Source organism: Macrotis lagotis, chromosome 3 (genome assembly GCF_037893015.1).
Source record: "Macrotis lagotis isolate mMagLag1 chromosome 3, bilby.v1.9.chrom.fasta, whole genome shotgun sequence".
Classification (NCBI taxonomy): domain Eukaryota; kingdom Metazoa; phylum Chordata; class Mammalia; order Peramelemorphia; family Peramelidae; genus Macrotis; species Macrotis lagotis.
Window position 1 is genome coordinate 251,724,636 of NC_133660.1, and position 18,190 is coordinate 251,742,825.

At 36.3% G+C, this 18,190-nt stretch overlaps 1 long non-coding RNA gene across 6 annotated transcripts in view; it reads left to right on the forward strand.

The window, feature by feature from the left end:
• The window catches only part of LOC141518413 (uncharacterized), a 149,972-nt gene that overhangs the window by 66,948 nt on the left and 64,834 nt on the right, over nt 1–18,190 (forward strand). For 3 of the 6 annotated variants that reach the window (XR_012477185.1, XR_012477184.1, XR_012477186.1), the window contains 2 exons: nt 9,483–9,563; nt 9,684–9,828. This is a non-coding gene — a long non-coding RNA (uncharacterized LOC141518413). Of the gene's footprint in view, nt 1–9,482; nt 9,564–9,683; nt 9,829–13,979; nt 14,142–15,785; nt 16,588–18,190 lie in introns of those variants that run through there. The other 3 variants (XR_012477187.1, XR_012477189.1, XR_012477188.1) reach the window with 3 other exon arrangements.

Below are 18,190 nucleotides of genomic sequence, written 5' to 3' on the forward strand. Positions count from 1 at the left end.
GGTAGGTGAGAGCAAACAGAGGTGTGAACTAGGTGTGAACAGCATCTGGATATTTATCACTTATAGAGTTTAAAACAAATGTGAAACAATCTTAATTAACTTAGTTCTTGAAAAGCATTAGATGAATGAGATGATATCACATAAGAAGTGTATTCAGATTAGTTAAGAAATTTGTTCATGCCTTATGGATTTGTATAAAATCCTTAAGATAATTTTGAATCTGTGAAGGTGGGAGCCTTCCTTATTTTGGGGGGGAAGAGATGAGCTCTGACCTCAGTTTCATTCTCCTCTAGCTCTCAACCTTGGCTAGAGGGGTATTTTGTGAGCTTTGAGAATTATGGAGGATTTTAAACTTGCTGTCAGCATACTAACAGTTTGCCAGATCAACTGATGACAGTTTTTGCAGAGGGAGGTAGAGACAAAATTTATGTAATATGAAAAGGCAGATTCAAGGTTCTACAAGAAGTCCAACAGAAAAACTACACTTTGCCTAAGGGGAGTATTTTTGTGACCAGTAAAAAGGCTTTTGGGAGCTGTGGGTTACCCTTGTGCCACATGTATCTCTGTTTGCCACAGTTTCCACATCTGTAAAATGTAGATAATAGCAATTCCTGTCTCTGAGGATTGTTTTGAGGAATAAATGAGATAATATTTATAAAGTGATTAGTATAAGTATACATCTAAGATGTGTAGTACTTGGTAGACTATACTATGTGTGTATATGTATGTGTTCAAAAACGTTCTCTTTTTTATTCATTTAAGATGAGAGAAGTTCATATGATGTTTACTCCTCTCTCCTTCTGTATATTCTTCTTGAATTCTACCCCCTTTTCGTCTCATTTCTTCCCTAGTTTTCCTTCCAATTTCTTTCCTCTTCTAATACCATCAAAACAAATTCATCCCCTATTTCTCTTCTTTATCTTAACTCTGTGATCTTTGAAAAATCTTAGGCTTTTGTCTCTTCTTTCTTATTAGAATATAAGTACTTCATCATTGTTTGTTCCCTTTTAAATATTCATATGTATTTACTTTTTTTAATGTTTCTCTTGATTCCTCTATTTGCAATTCAGACTTTCTACTCAACTCTGATCTTTTCATCAATAATGTTTAAAAATCCTCTATTCCATTAAAGGTCCATTTCCTCCCTATACTAAATCATGAGTGGTAATTATTCTTATTTGAAAATCTTTCTCTTTTGTAACTTTATATTCTAAGATTTTTCTCTTCTTTTTGGTAGTTTCTGCTAAATCTTGTGTGATCCTGCTTGTGGTTCCATGGTACTTGGATTTTTCTTTTTCTATGATTTCAGTACTTTTTGTTTTTTTCTTAGAAGCTCTGAATTTTGATCTTCCTTTGAACTTACATTTTGAAGTTTTAGGAGATGACTGGCAGATTCTATTTTACTTTGTCCTTTGGTTCTTATAAATCTGTATATTTTTAATTTATGATTTCTTGAAATATAGTTTCCACAGATAGTTTTGCTAATGGTCTTTGTTTTCAGAGAATCCAATGAATCTCCACTTGACCTGTTTTTCAGGTCAGCTGTTTTAGAATGAAATTCCTCACATTTTCTCCTATTTTTCAGTCTTTTGATTTTGTCCTGAAATTTCTTATTGTCCCATAAAGTCATGAGAGTTTTTGTAGTTTTCAGGGAGTTCATTATTTTAAATAAATTTTTTTCACCTTTTGCTTTATATGTTTTTTCTTTTTCCCTTTCTTTTCTCAGGAACTCATATCATTTCAAATTCCAGTTTGTAATCTCTTGTTTCATTTCTTCTACTACTATTTCTAGTCATCATTATGGCAAAGCCATTCTTTTCCCTCTAGGGCTCTGCTTGTAGATGTAGTAGGGCACTCTCTTTTCTGGGTTTACCTGTTGGGCATTTTTTGAACCCTTATATCCTTCATGGAGATTAATATTTTCTCCTGTTTACTTAAATCTCCAACTTCAAGTCTTGATTTGGGTTTTTGTGCAAGGGTCAGGTTTCTCCTTCCTCTTCACAATCTTTGACGATGTGGTAAGACCCTGATTGCTACTGGAATCATTTTCCTGGGTTTCTGACATTGTTACCACCCTGCTATATACTAACTAGTTTCAGTGCCTCTAGCTGAAGCTCTGTGGTCTACTTTCTTTGGCCAAGTGTCTCTGTCCCATACCTGTTTCAGATGTCTCCAGTCTAGAGGTCTGTGTTGATTTTTAGTCCCTTCACCTGAGCTCATGCTGCCTTTACTTGTGGGATGCCCATCTTTTTATATAGTTCTGGGATGGATGAAAGGATTTAGTCATGTTTTGTTTTATATTTCTTGATCATTATTTGTTCTGGTGCCTTTTAAGCATTGTTAGAGTATCTGAAGAAAAAATGGACTTCCTTTCATACCACCATCATAAACAGAATTCCAAGACCATATTTTCAGGGGCATTTTTATTTTGGTTTTTAACAAAAGGAGGCATGATATGGGAAGTCAGAAAATCCCACCTGGTTTGTTTATTCTAGCTTTACACTTTGGCTCTCTGAGAAGCTGCCTGAAGAACTGTTGGTGTGGTTTACATTTCTTTCATACATCATTCATGGGGCTTCAGGAATTTAATGTATGCATGTCTACCCACAGAGAGATAGGATTTTCTGCAGGAATAGTTTATGAGGATCTACAAGTAATATCCAAATACAGTATAATCTCATTTCTTTCCATTTATTCCATGGCAAACTAATATTTTAAAAAATCTAGTTGTATTAAATTTCTTAATCTTCTATTATCAAGAAATTGCTAGTTTGATCAGCCTTCCATAAAAAATTACTTACTTTTGGCCTCTCATATTTAAAGTGTTTTGTGGTTTAAAAAAGATGCCCTAGTAAGCTGGATGCTACAAGAATTATTACCCCCAATTTTACAACTTCAGTTCAATGTTTTCCACTTATTTTCCACTGTGTTCCTATATTACCACGTTGGCATAAAAATTGTTGACTCTTTTTTTTATTTTTGGTTTTTGTAAGGCATTGGGGTTAAGTGACTTGCCTGGAGTCACACAGATAATTATTAAGTGATGGAGGTCAAATTTGAACTCAGGTCCTCCTGACTCCAGGGTTGGTCCACTGCACCACCTAGCTGCCCCCAAACTATTGACTCTTAAAGTATATGTTGAATTTGGAGTTTCTTACTTCATGGAATTTTTGAGCACAATTAGTTACTCTATAGTTTAATTCCAGAAACACAAGTTGAGAGTTTAGAGGGACTTCAGAGGTCATCTAGTCCAACAACTTCATTTTGCAGATGAGGAAATTGAGACACAGAGATTTAACTTGTTAATGATACCCATGGAGTAAATTTTAGGGCAGGATTTGAATTTAGGTCTGTTGACTTGAAAATCAGTCGTGTTTCCACTCACTATGTTGATTCTCATCCTTTACAGCATCTTGTACATATGAACACTGCAAAGTTCATTGTTCAAAAGTCCTATGAAATCATACACAGCCCTCCCTTACATATAATTCACTTACATATTATGACATCATCTCCATGTTGTCATGGCCCATTGAAAATGAAGGAAAAACTACAACCTGTATGAGTAGTTGGAGCTGCTTTACCACTGGCCAGCTGGGAAATACACTATCCTTTCTTCTTCTTCCCTTCCTCCCTCCCTGCCTCCCTCCCTCCCTCCATTACTTCCTTCCTTCCTTCTTTCTTTCCTTTTTTCTCTTTTCCTACCTTTCTTCCTCCCTCCTTCCTTTCCCCTTCCTCTTTTCCTCCTTCCACTTCTCCTCTTTTTCCTTTTCCTTTCTTCCTTTTTCTTTCCTCTCTCCTTCCATTCATTCCTCCCTCCCCTCCTCCCTTCCCTCCTCCCTTCCTTCTTCCCTCCCTCCCCTCCTCCCTTCCTTCTTCCCTCCCTCCCTTCCTTCCTTCCTTCCTCTCCTTCCCTTCTTTCCTTTCTCCCTCGCTCCTTCTTTTCACTCTTCCTCCTTCCTTTACTCCCTTTCTCTTTTCCTCCTCCCTTCCTCCTTCTTTTCCCTTCCTTCTCTCCCTTCTTTCCTTTCTTCCCTTCCTCTTTTCCTCCCTGATTGCAATTGAGGAAAGATATATCTTTGTGTATGGAGAGAGATCTCAGACCTTAATCTCCCCATCTGGGCTATACAGGGCCTCTGCTTTTTGCCTTTTATCATTTGTTCTTTCCTTGTCTTAGTTGATGATGTTTGTCTGTCATTCTTGAAAAGGATCATGATGTCAGGGAGGTGATATGTGACAAGCACATGACTTGAATATGAGTGAGGGGGAGTTGTGCTAAATCATCAGCCTTACTTTGTCCTCCAGAGTCATCTGGGTCCAGTGGCCAGATATGGATCAGGATGATTGAAGATGGCCCTGGATGTGAGAGGCATTTAAGGTTAAGTGACTTGCCCAAGGTCACATAGCGAGTAAGTGTCAAGTGTCTGAGGTGGATTCGAACTCCTATCCTCCCAACTTTAAGACCAGTATGCTATCCATTGTGCCACCTAGCAGCCCCCTAGAAAGCAGGACTGGGGAATAATCTCAAAAATGACAGAATGGTATCTAGTTTTGAATCCATGGCAACATCACAGTAATATAAGTCTATACTCCAAATGCGAATGTTGAAGAGTCCAAAGTTGGTCAGTTCTATGAAGATCTACAACATCTTCTAGAAACAACTCCAAAAAAAGTCATATTCATCAAAGTGGATTAGAATACTAAAGTGGAAAAATCAAAAGATAATTGGAATAACAAACAAATTTGACTTTGGAGTACAAAGTGAAGCAGAGCAGAGACTAATAGAGTTTTGTCAAGATAACTTGCTGCTCATAGTAAATACGCTTTTCCAAAAATCCCAAAGGACACTCTACAGTGGTCAATATCAAAATTGACCTGATTATATATTTTGCAGCCAAAGGTAAAGAAGCTCTATATAGGCAGTTAATATAAGATCTGAATAATTGCCTAGATGTGTGGCCTTGGGCAAGTCACTTAACCCCATAGCTTTAAATAAATAAAATTAAAAAAAAAGATCTGGAGCTGATCAGCTCACATTATGAACTTCTTACTGCAAAATTCAGGTTTAAATTGAAGAAAGTAGAAAAAACAGTAAACCATATAAGCATGACCTAAAAAAAAAAACATCCTTTATGAATATGAAGTGGAAATGATGGATAGATTTATCTATTCCTGAAGAATTATGGTTGGAGGTAGCAACAAAAAGCACCGCAAAGAAAAATAACAAGAAGCCAACATGACTGTCTGATGAGAATTTCCATATAGCTGAGAAAAGAAAGAAAGGTAAAGAAGAGAAAGAGAAAGATATACCTAACTGAATGCAGAATTCCAGAGTTAAGGAGAGATGAAGTTTTCTTAAATGAGCAATACAAAGAAATAAAAGAAAATCCCAGAATGAGAAAGAGAAGCAGTTTTTTCAAGAAAGTTAGAGATATCAAGGGGATATTTCATGATAAAAGACAAAAAAATAGTAGAGAATTTATAGAAATAGAAAAGATTAAGAAGAATTGGCAAGAATCTACAAGAAAGATTTTAACATCACCAGCAATATCAGTGGTATGATTATATACCTAGAACTAGATATCCTGGAGAATGAAGTCAAGTGGGTCTTAGGAAGAATTGCTAACAATAAGGCTATATCTGTTTGAAATCCTAAAAGATGACTCTGCTAAAATATTGCACTCACAATAATCACTACTTGGAAAAGATCAGTTTATGTGCCAAATAATGTTCAAACTATCAAAAAATTGCACCTATTTCATGCCAACAAGGTTATGCCCAAGATTCTGTAAGTTAAGCTTTGGTGTTGTGTGAACTGAGAATTAACAGAAGAGGAAGTTGGTTTTTGAAGAGACAGAGGAACTAAAGACCAAATTGCCAACATTCTCTGGTTTATGGAGAAGGCATGAGAGTTCCAGGAAAAAAAAAAATCTACTTCTGCTTCAATGACTACCTTTAACTGTGTGAATCACTACAAAATGTGGCAAGTGCTCAAAAAGATAGGAATTGTCTTTTGAAGAATCTGTATGTAGTTCAAGAAGCAACAATAGAACTGAATATGGACAAAATGATTGATTTGAGATTGGGAAAAACTATATGACAAGACTGTTTATTGTCACCTTATTTATTTAATTTATCACATAATGTAAAAAAAAATGCCAAGCTAGAATTAAAGTTATTAGGAGATAGATCAAGAGTCTCAGATATGCAGATGATATCACTCTGATGACACAAATTAGAGAAAATTAAGAATGCGGGTAAAAGGGGAAAATGTGAAAACTGGCTTGAATCTTAACATAAAAAAACCTAAAACTCTAAATCATGGCAACTGGTCCCATTACTTCCTGGCAAATAGAAGAAGAAATGGAAGCAGTTTCATATTTTATATTCTTGGATTCAAAGGTCACTGTAAATGGTGACAACAACCAGGGAATTATTCTTTTTTTTCTGTTTTTTTTTCCCAGGGAACTATTCTTTCTCCCTGGAAGGAAAGTTATGGCAAATCTGGAGAACACTAAAAAGCAGAGACATCACCTTGCTGTTAAAGGTCCATTTAGTCAAAGCTGTGGCTTTTCCACTCCTAATATATGATTGTGAGAGCTGGGCTATAAGGAAAGCTACAGAATTATTCCTTTTGAATTGTGGTCAATTTGTGAAGGTCAAATACTGAAACTGAAGCTTAAATACTTTGGCCACATAATGAGAAGACAGAACTTATTGGAAAAGAACCTGAAACTGGGAAGATTGAAAGCAAAAAAGAGAAGGGGTGACCGAGGATGAGATGAATAGATAGTATTATGGAAGCAATGGACTTGAGCTTGGATGGACCTCAGGAGAAAGGATAGTTGGGCCTGGTATGGATTTTCTATAGTGTTGTGAAGAATCAGATATAACCTACAACTAAACAACAGGAACAATAACAAACGCCCCATTAAAAGAAGTATAATGTCTAGGGAAATGATAGTTCTATCATACTCAGCCTTGGTTCAGACCACATTGGGAGTATTGTGTTCAGTTCTGAGCAACACATTTTTGGACTGACATTGATAAGCTAGGGGGATGTCCAGAGGAGGGCAATCAAAATCTTGAACCTCACAGTCAAGCCATTTGAAAAAAAAATAAAGAACAAGGTATTGTCCAGGGATGAGGCAATTAAGATCTGATTAGGGAAAAGAGGACAAATTTAGGAAGGAATAAATAATGATTGATAAAACTTAAGGGAAATATTTGAATGAGAGTCCTTACCTTTTCATAACTATCCCACTATTCCTGTAGTGATCTGTTGCTAGATGCATTTCCTCCTACTTGGCTAGCAATTGGATGGCACTTTAAATTTTTAAAGGTACATGAAACTGTCTCTATATACTATTTCTGTCACCCACCCTCAAATTTCTGATTGTCCATCGGACAGTTTTTTGTGACCAGTATGAGAAGTAAAGATTTTTTTTTTGTTTTAATTTAAATTATATTCAGCCACTATTCTTTAACTATAAGTACCATGACTAAAAATGTTGCTGTTTTGCATAATGTATTTTTTTTGCTTTAAAAATGCAGCTATAGCAAATTACTTGGAAAAAAAGAGCTATACACTAAAATGAGTCCTATAAAGAAAATTCATTGGAAATAGGGTAATTGGGGAAGGGGTGTTCTGAGACAATGGTGTTAAATGACTTGCCCAAGGTCACATAGCTAATTTGTATTAAATGTCTGAGGCTGAATTTGAACTCAGGTCCTCCCAACTCCAGGGTTAGTACTCTGTCCATTGCACCTCCTAACTGCCCAGAAATAGGGTAATTTTGCCTAGGGCAGAGAGACACATCAATTAATAGCAGCCTCAGATGAGATATCATAAACATTGTCATTAACCACTGTTTCTCATTTCCATAGGAGGCAGGTCTAGGTGGCATGGATCCTTGAAGTTAGAGCTAAGAGAGACCTTTAAGGTCATCTAGTCCAGCACCATCTTCTTACAGATAGATATACTGGGATACCCACGAGGTTAGATAGCTTACCCAGGTTTTATTTCTTTTTTTGGGAATAAATTTTTATTTTTCAATTGATATTTCATTTATTTTTTTCCAATTCCTTGTTATGAAAGTTTTTTAACATTCATCCACTTCCTCCCCTCCTACCCCCTCCCCTCAGCAGTGAACAGTCTAGTGAATGTTGTACATGTACATTTGGGTTTACTATGTTTATATATTAGTCATTTTGTATATGAGAAATTAGAAATAAGGGGAAAAAAACCATAGGATAGGAAGGAAAAACATAAGAAATTTTGAAAAAGCGAACTTAGTGTTCATTCAGATTCTGGGGGTTTTCTTTCCTTGTCTGGATATAGATTGCTCATGTTTTCCAACCAAAGTTCTCTGATTTCAATTCCAGTTTTTATTATACTATATCATACTTTCTCTTGATTAGGTTAGATACTAGAATGATCTCGATGACCATATGAGTTAGAAGAGAAGGGACTGCTTATCCTGGAATGTACTTTGTCTGGGTCAAAAGACTTGAGCTCATCAAAAGCAGGTAGATCCTTTATTTTCTCCTTGAAGATTTTGTCCTCTTCCTCACATAAATCCAGTTCATGCTCAAGTCAAGACATCACCCTCTTGGTATTATTTGTCCTCTTTGAGAATTGTGAACAAAACAATTTATCTTATTATAATCTGTCCTCTTTACTTTTCTAATCAGTATCCAAGACCAATAGGTTATTGATACTTGAAATGTCTGAAAAAACAGACAACCCTTTAGTTTAAAAATATTTTTCCTTCACTTTCAACAAGTGCAGATTTTTTGGGGAGGCTAATAAACTTGGACTATTCCTACTGAGCTGAAGATCACAATATTGGTCCAGTGATGTAAATACTGTGTGACTCATATAAAAGAATGGATGAAAAAAAGTTATATGAAATAAACTCATTTTTCTGACACCTTCTGAGCTTCATTCAGTATGTTCTTCCTAACTCTAAGTTTTGAGATGCTGAAATAAACCTTTTTCTTCCAATTTGGAAAAAAAAGAAATGTTTTGTTAAAAACTGCACATTGAACATCAGTGTACCAATAAAATTTGCTTTGTGACTACATTGATTTCATTGTACTTTTTAGCCTGTGAGGAGGATCTTCCTTTGTCTTGTCTTGTCTTGTCTCCTCTCCCCCTCCTCTCCTCCCCCTTTTCTTCTTCTTCTTCTTCTTCTTCTTCTTCTCCTTCTTCTGCTTCCTCTTCTTCTTCTTCTTCTGCTTCTGCTTCTTCTGCTTCTCTGTCTGTCTCTGTCTCTCTGTCTGTCTGTCTGTCTCTCTCTCTCTGCCAGTCTCTGTCTTTTTCTGTGTGTCTTCTCTCTGTGTGTATCTGTCTGTCCCTCTCTCTTTCTCTCTCTCTCTTTCTCTTTCTGTCTGACTGTCTGTCTGTCTCTGTCTCTCTCCCTCTGTCTCTGTCTTTCCCCCCTCCCCCATCAAGGTTAATCTTTATTTTGATTCATTAGGGAGACTGGCAGAGAAGATTTTGTGCTATGGGAATAGGTTGGCTCCTCCCTACTCCATAGAGTCCTGATGATCATTTGGAGGTAGGTTGGATTAAAGGAATGCAATTTGCATTTTCTTTTTTTTTTCTATTTGAATTTCCTGAGGCTTCTGGCATATAGTAAGTGATTAATAAATGCTTTTTTCTTTCCTTCCAATCCCAGAAATTGAGAGAAAAGCAGCAATTGCCTAGCGGAGGACACAATTGGAGATACTGGAAAATTTGGGACCATTTTAGGCTTTGTGGAGATGTTCTTTGTTCGATGTGTACCAAGAAGTGCTGTTACTGCTGATCTCAACCAGACTTTGGTGAGCCAGGAAGAAGCTTCATCTTCCCTGTTTGTTTATTGTTATTAATTTTAATTGATGAGCCTGAGAAGAGGGAGTGACTGCTTCTCTCTTCATTCTTCTTTATGAGCTATGACTGTGCATGCTCAGGAACTTTTTCTTTTGTCACTGAGGATCCAAGAGGGAGTGAGTATGAATGAAAAACTTTATATTTTCTTTTGCATATTAATTCCATGCTATTCAAACTATATGATCTATTCAAAGTATATGATCACATATCAAGACCTTTGGATGTGGAGGGGGAAAAACAAGAGAGAGGAAATATTTCATTGAGTGGTAGCAATGAGTGCGAACATTAATAGTGAATTTCAAATTATAATATTTTATCAATATTTCCTCTCCTAGATTAGCTTGGGACAAGGGACCAGGAGAGAAAGCCACACAACTAGATATCATGTTTGGGACAAGGAAAGCTTCTTAATCTTGTTCAAGATTTTATCTTAATGTAAAGAAAAACTTTCTAGCAATTTAGAGCTATTCCAAAGTAGAACAGAATATGTTTTATTTCCCCTCACTGTATAGTCATTTATTTACCTAATTTCTGTTTGGACTGGATAACCCCTGAGATCTCTCTCACCTTTGAGGGTCCTGAAATCCTGGATTGAAAGGTTAGCTTTGCCCCCTACTATCTGAACAAGCCCCTTTACTTTTCTGGGTCTTAGTTTCCTCCTTTTTAATATGAGGGGTTTTACAGGGTAATCTCTAAGATTCCTTCTACCTCTAAATCTTATAAATGGAGTTGGGTAATTGGCAGGGTCATAGTTTGCTTTTCTATGAAAAATGCCCAACTTAAAACAGCAAACTCAAACCACTGAAGATATTACTCTAGAATCTCTGAAAAATCATTAGGTTTTTAAAACTCCATGTATCTGAAGTTCTGAGGCTCTCAGAAGTATCTGGAAAGTACATAAAACAGCACTATTTGACAGGGTTAAGGTCATGGGAAAGACATCTGTTCACATTTGTGGAACATACTGTCCTAGAAAACTACTCCTCATGAAGTGATGGAGTTGAAAAATCCAGTAGCAAGACACACTTAAATCACCCACCAAACATGTCTGTTGAAAATTACTTGAAAACCACCACCACCACCACCACCATCATCATCATCATCATCGTCATCATCATCATCTCTTGAGTCCCACCAAAATATTATGATTAACTGGTCAGAACAAAGGCTCCCTGCTTTTGTTTTGGGCTATGACCCGTTTGAAGCAAATGGAATGTGACTGTAATAAGAGGCTTAAGCATGATCAGCCGCTTAGACCTCATTAGGCTGCCGTCATCTGAAAGAGCTGGGAGAAGCCCACAACTTTTCACACAACACCCTGGGGCCCAACAGGGAAGGAAGGCTGACAGGTGCAGAAGAAATAAATGGAGCCCGCCGTAAGATAACTCCATTGTGGCAATAACTCCTTGAGGGCACAGACCCTGGAGGGGGCTCTATATTACCGAGTCAAGAAATTCCAATGATACATTGCTCATGAGAAAAAATCCAACGAGGCAATTACAGGAAAGGGCAGGAAGCCACTGCTCTCTTCCAATCAGATTTTCAATATTTAACTATTGCTTCCGAAGTAGGCTATGCTCGAGGGAATTATGCAACATCTAGGGAGATTTGCTGGTAATAATGGATTTTGCATTACATATGAGGGGAGTTCTTTGTCTATGTATTTTTTTCTGGGTGCCTCCTCTGTGGTTACTGCTGTCTTATTTGCATTCCTGCTGGCAAATTTGACTCAATTATAAGCAAAGAAATAATCAGGATGAAGTCTCTTTTACTGCCAGACCCTTGCAGCGCATAACCACTTGACCTTATTCTAATTAACTGTACTATGTTGTTTTCCATTCTCATTTGCACATGGAGGAATCTCTGGGATTCCAGTGAGAGTGAGTGGCAGAAGCCAGATTTGAACAAGAAAGGATGTAAGTGTTGGAAGATTCATAAAGTGCTTTTTTGTTAATCTGAAAGTCCTGTATCATTGTGAGGAGGTCCCTGGACTGCTCCTTCCCACTGACTCATTTAGAAAGCTGAATGAGTAGCAATAAAAGTTAGATTGTCCACTGTAACAAAACAGGCTCCCTGAAACAACTTGGTAGGCTCTCTTAAGAGATAGGTCCCCAAGGACATCACCTCTTTTATCTAACATACCTTGCATACTTTATTCATGGTCTCAATTTTGATTAAGCTGCATTTAAATGTGACCATAGTACAGGACTTAAAACCATCCCATCCCAAAGTCAAAAATAGTCCTTATCCCCCAAATACTAATATTTTAGCATTTGACAATGTCAGTACTTTAGTGGTAGATGAGATTTTTCTTGACTCTCTCCCACTTTTTAAACACTTCAGCTAAAAGTTTCTATGACCTGACTTGGTATTTCTTACCAAAAGCATATTCAATTATGAAAATTTTTGAAAGATTCAGATCCTTAAACATGGAATGATACTCCAGTTATACTAAATTCATTCAACAACAGTTTATTAAATACTCTCTATGTGCAGAAAACCAGAGTACATGTAAAGATAAATAAGCCATGATTTCTATTCAAAGCATAATTTGAACCTAGGTTATCTGGGGTTTAAAATTTAGTAGAAGAAAAGAAGTCTCACACACACACACATACAGATATGTCTTTATAGATGAATCTTTGGGGTAATTTATATAGACTCATTTTTAGTAGTCAGGAAATGATGGGGATGGAGGTATATTTTTTCACACCATATCAGATAGCTTGTAGGTCTGAAGCAAGAGTTCCTGAGGGTTTTTGCTGGCTGACTGTATATGGCTGTGGGACTGACTCACAAGAGAGGTGATGTATCCCCAAGATTATTAGTTAGAAGTATCAAAAGAAATGTTAAACATTCCATTTTGGGAGAAAAGGTCATCTAATACTTCAATTCAGCAGATAACCAACTAATTAAAGAAGTTCAACTTAGAACCAGGAGATGGCAGCACAGTAGAGAAAATGGTGCAATAGTTGATATCAACAATTTGAAGCCCATATAACCTAGTACATAATAAGGAAAGTGGATGATGATGTCACCGATTCTGTGGGAAAGGAAGCAAATAGAAGATCTCAAAGCATAAAGTTCTCCCTTTGACACAGCTTTAGGAAGGTGAGTTGCTCCAGCCATGTGTATTCCATTCTCCACATATTCCCATATTACCTCTCTTATTTATGGCCCCTGGCTACATGTGTTCCCAATTCATGTTTCCTTCTTCCTTTGCCTCCACTAGGCCAAGTGAATCTATGGGAGAGTGTGTACATATATATATATATATTTTTTTTTTCCATACAAATGTGTGTGTGTGTGTGTGTGTGTGTGTGTACATACACAAGGGAATTTCCATTTTTTTAATCTTGTAGTACTTAAATCTTTTACTTTAAATTGGTATATTCTGATTTATCTGGCAAAAGAGAAACATCAATGGGGGCTCTTGAATTGTGGTTTTTGGACAGGTTTTTGAAGAGTTCAAGCATATTTTGAATCTAGGTTATCTATTAGGAACTCATGGAGAATGGACTGGGTTATAGTATAAAATGAATCAGATTAGAGAGAAATCATAACTGGGAGAGGAAATCAGATAAGTCTTCATGGACAAAGTAGAATTTGACTTGAACCTTGAAGGATTTAAGGTAGAAAGGGATATTGGGGCTTAGATTGGGGTATGGTTAAAATCTTAACTTACTTACATAGCTAAATAAATACTGTTCTTCAAAGCACTTAAGTAAATACACCCGAGGGTTTCTACACTTTTTTTTGGACATTTTTTTTTCACATTGTCTAAGTAGAATGGATCATTTACCATTTTGATTCAGTGCAGTGTAAGGTCTTTTAGAGTTTAATTTTTATCTTTGTATCTATAGTATCCAACACAGTATCTTAAACACAGCAGGCACTTACAAAATGCTTGTTGACTTGAAGTATATTGAATGTATTCCAGCACATGATTTCTCCCAGTATAACCAGATTCATGGGTCTGCAAGGCCCTTTACAATAATGTTTTATGGTATGAAATAATTTATTCTAATTGTTTCAAGAACTGACTCTAATTTTCCTTGGCCCTTTTGAGTATTGTCCTTATATGTTTGCTCTCCTCATTTAGCTAATACTGGATGCATTTTGAAGATAAACATTCATGGAAGAAAAAAAGGCTTGGATATTTCTCAGGAATAACAGAGGTTTGACAGTAGATTTATCAACACAATTTATTTCAAAAACATGTCTCTTTTTAGCTGGTTGCTTAGATAAAAAAGAGAAGAACAAACTGTGACCCTAAACCATGTTATATTTCTTATTATTCCCCAGTTTTTGCTATTTTTTTATTTTTTTAAAAATGTACTTCAATCTCTAAGCATAGCATACTCAAAGTCATAGCCAGGCCTAAGTAGTATTTTTCTTTGTCTCCAGTTCTGTCTGCATTACATGGATCTCAAACTCAAAATGTCCAAAACAAACTGATCCTTCTTAAAACTTCTCTATTTTTTTTTGAAGATGTCACTGCTTTTTCCCCCCATTCATTCAGTTTTTCACCCTTGGAGTGAATCATCCTTGAATCATCTCCCTCTCACCGCTCTCCCTGCCTGCCTGTATACAAGAAGTCAGACTGGCCTGTTGGCCTTTTCCTGTGCTTGTCATAGTATAACCTCTGAGCCTTTCTATGGATGATCACAATATTTGAATGCATCCTATCCTCACTTCCTTCTCTTAGAATTCCTAGCTTCTTTCAAAGCATAACTCAGATATGATTTCCTAAATGGGGACTTAACTGATCTGTCTAATTGTTATCTACCTCAATCTCTACCTAATATCAATATTTTAACATACATGAGGGTCTTTATTTCTGTCTTTAACTTTTTTGTAGATATATGGATCTCTGGGTAAATGGGTAGGAGTTGTTTAGTAACTTTTCTGGTATAATTATCATAGTTTTACAGAATAATTGGAACAATTCAATGCTCCTCTAACTGTGAATATCTCCCCATATCCCCATCCCACAACACTGACCATTTCTGCCTTTTGTAATCTCAACCAATTTGCAAAGATGATAGGTAAAACCACAAAGCTGCTTTAATTTGTATTTCTCTTTTTATTACTGATTTGGATAAAAGGTTATAGATTTATTGAAAAATTCAATTACTTTTGAGTACTGTTTGTTTGTATATATTTTTGACCCCCCCCAAATATTGGAGGATAGTTTCTCTTTCTTGAAATTACTTAGTATTACTCTGAATACACTTTGTATATATGTGTATAGGGGCATTTATTCATATATATATGTGTATACAAATTTATGCATGTTTATTTATATATATATCTATAAGTCTATGTGTATTTATGAGTATGATTGTGATGTTTGTCCTTAATTCTCAAAGAAGAGTATGTCATCAGAGAGGTGATGCACATGAATTGGATTTGAGTGAGGGGGTACTGTGCTGTTACCAACCTCACTTTCTCCTCTGGACTCATCTGGGTTCAGTCTAGATGTAGATCAGGAGGACTGGAGATGGTCTTGAATGTGAGGCAATCAGAGTTAAGTGACTTGCCTAAGATCACATAGTTAGTAAGTGTTTGAGGCTACATTTGAACTCAGGTCCTCCTGACTTCAGGGCCAGCATTCTACCCACACCTACACAACCATACATTCTGAGGGCAGCTAGATGATGCAGTGGATAAAGTGCTGGACCTGGAGTCAGGAGAACCTGAGTTTCTGACCCAGGAGAAACTAACTGTGTGACCCAGGAGAAACTAACTGTGTAACCCTTTTTGCCTCAGTTTCCTCATCTCTAAAATGAACTAGAGAAGGAAACAACAAACCACTTCATTATGTTTGCCCCCAAAAAAGGGATCATGAAGTTAGAGAGAAAACTGAAAATGATTAAAAACAACAACATATCTATTCCTCTACTAGGATTGCCTACATTTTGACAAATACAGAATATAAAGAAAGGCCAAAGACAGACTCTGCCTTCAAGGAGCTTACAATCTAATAGGAGAGGACTATATAACCAAAAGCAAACTGAAAAGGTGGGGTGCCATGATGGAAAAGACTGGATGAGTGCCTTTGCATGGGAAATAAGATATCTGGCCTGGATGCCCTCTTAAATGGAACTTCTGGGAGAGCTTTTCACTGAGCATGGCTTCTTGTGGTTATGAACTATTTAATTTTTTTCCATGGTACTCATCGTATCCAGAACAGTGCCTTGGCAGCAGGAAATGATAAATTTGTTTGTTGAATTGAATGATAAAATCTTGCAATAGAATATTACAAGTAATTTAAATTATTAAATGTAATAAATATATATATAGATATAGATTTGTATTTGAGGGACTTTGTTTTGCTTGGTTATGCATATTTATGACAAAAACTTGACTTTTTTGCTTTTTGTTGGGGTGAGAGGGAGAGAAAATAGATTTCTGTCAATTTAAAAAATAGAGAGATGGATGCTACAGATGTGAAATAGTGCATGTACTTTCAGATGAAACAACTGTGTTATTAGTTTACTTAGCTATTTCACTTTGTTACAAGAGATCTTTCATGAATTGAGAATAATCTAAAAATATTTGTAATATTAAAAAACATCAATAAAACTTTATAAAATAGGTATTGCTCAAGCTGACCAATCCTAAATTTTAACTTTGGTTTGTACTGTGCACTGCACTGTAACCTGAATTATTATTATTTCCCCTCAGATAAAAGCAAATGGCTTTCAACTTGCCATTCAAGGTGACCAACCTAATATTTTTATTTTTTATTTTAAATACATTTTGTTGATGCTATTGTTTAGTTCGCAGTTAGTTGGACCCTCCTTTGTAACAAAGAAAAGTAAATAAGCGCAATTATCTGATACACTGATTGCATCTAGCAAGGAACATGATATTCTGTTCTAGATTGCCCTCCTCAACCTGCCTACTGTGGGGGGGTAGTGGTAGAATGGGGTGTATTGCTTTATTTCTTCTCCACAACTGAATAGTTATAGAAGAAGAATTTGTTCAGCTCTGAACTGCTCTTCAGAGCTCTGACGTAAATTCCTATAATGGACAGTGCCTATTGACCATCTTTAGCAATATCTCATTTTGCTTAAATAATTAAAATATCGTCCATAAGGATGCATCAAAGTAAACTATGTATGATTTATAAAGCCCAATAAAATCTATGAAGAACTGAATGGCCAATTTAGTCAAATGAGGATATCTTTATTTCTGGCAATATTTCTTTGCAATGACAACAAAGGAGAGTCTGAAGTATTTTGACCATGAAGATGCTTTCGTAGAATCACAGACAAGGGAGGGAATCTTGAGAAGTCATAGGCTCAAAGATTTAGTGCTGGAAGGCATCTCATCTGGTACCTTTCTTCCCCCCCCCCCCATTTTACAGGTGATGCAACTGAGGCCCAGGCAAAAGTTACATAGTGCTAAAGGCCGATCAGAATCCCAATCCCTCGATTCCAGGGCCAGTGTTCTTTATACTCTATGATACTGATTCTTAACCTGAGAATCAGGTCCCTTCTGCCTTCAGTAACACATAGAAATCTTCCTCTCAGATGAACATATTTTTTGTTTTTAAAGACCTCCAGAGAAGATGCTCTTATGGCTTTACTGGAGTAACCCTATTTCATAGTGAATTGTCCTTTGGTGTTAAGAAATTCTTCCTTTTTGCTGTAATTGAGATTCATTTGCCTTTAGCTGAGGGCAGATAATAATAACTCACCTGGAAACATATTCCCCATTACAAATTAGGATTTAACTTTTTTATATTGCTTAACAACAATATTTTAATCAAGATCAGCTGTGAAAGACTTAGCTTAGAGTACTAAGCAACACAAATCCAAAACAATTCCAATGAATTCACGATGAAAAACACTATCCACTTTCAGTGAGAAAACTCTGCATATAGATTGAAGTTTAACTTTTAAAAAATTCATCATAAATAAGGAATTATCAAAGAAAAATAAAATAAAGGATACCATTAAAGAAATGTGCAATGGGGTAAAATAGATAAGCTCTTTGTTTATTTGTTTTTTAGGTTTTTGCAAGGCAAATGGGGTTAAGTGGCTTGCCCAAGGCCACACAGCTAGTTAATTATTAAGTGTCTGAGACCGCATTTGAACTCAGGTACTCCTGACTCCAAGGCTGGTGCTTTATCCACTACACCACCTAGCAGCCCCTAAATAAGCTCTTTAATGGACAGTCCTTGTGTCTTTATGGTATTTCATGTTATCAAAAGAAAGGAAAGGGAAGAGGGGAAGACTCATTCTTTAAATGCCTCCTATGTGCTAAAAACCCTTTACAATATTATCTCATTTAATCTTCACA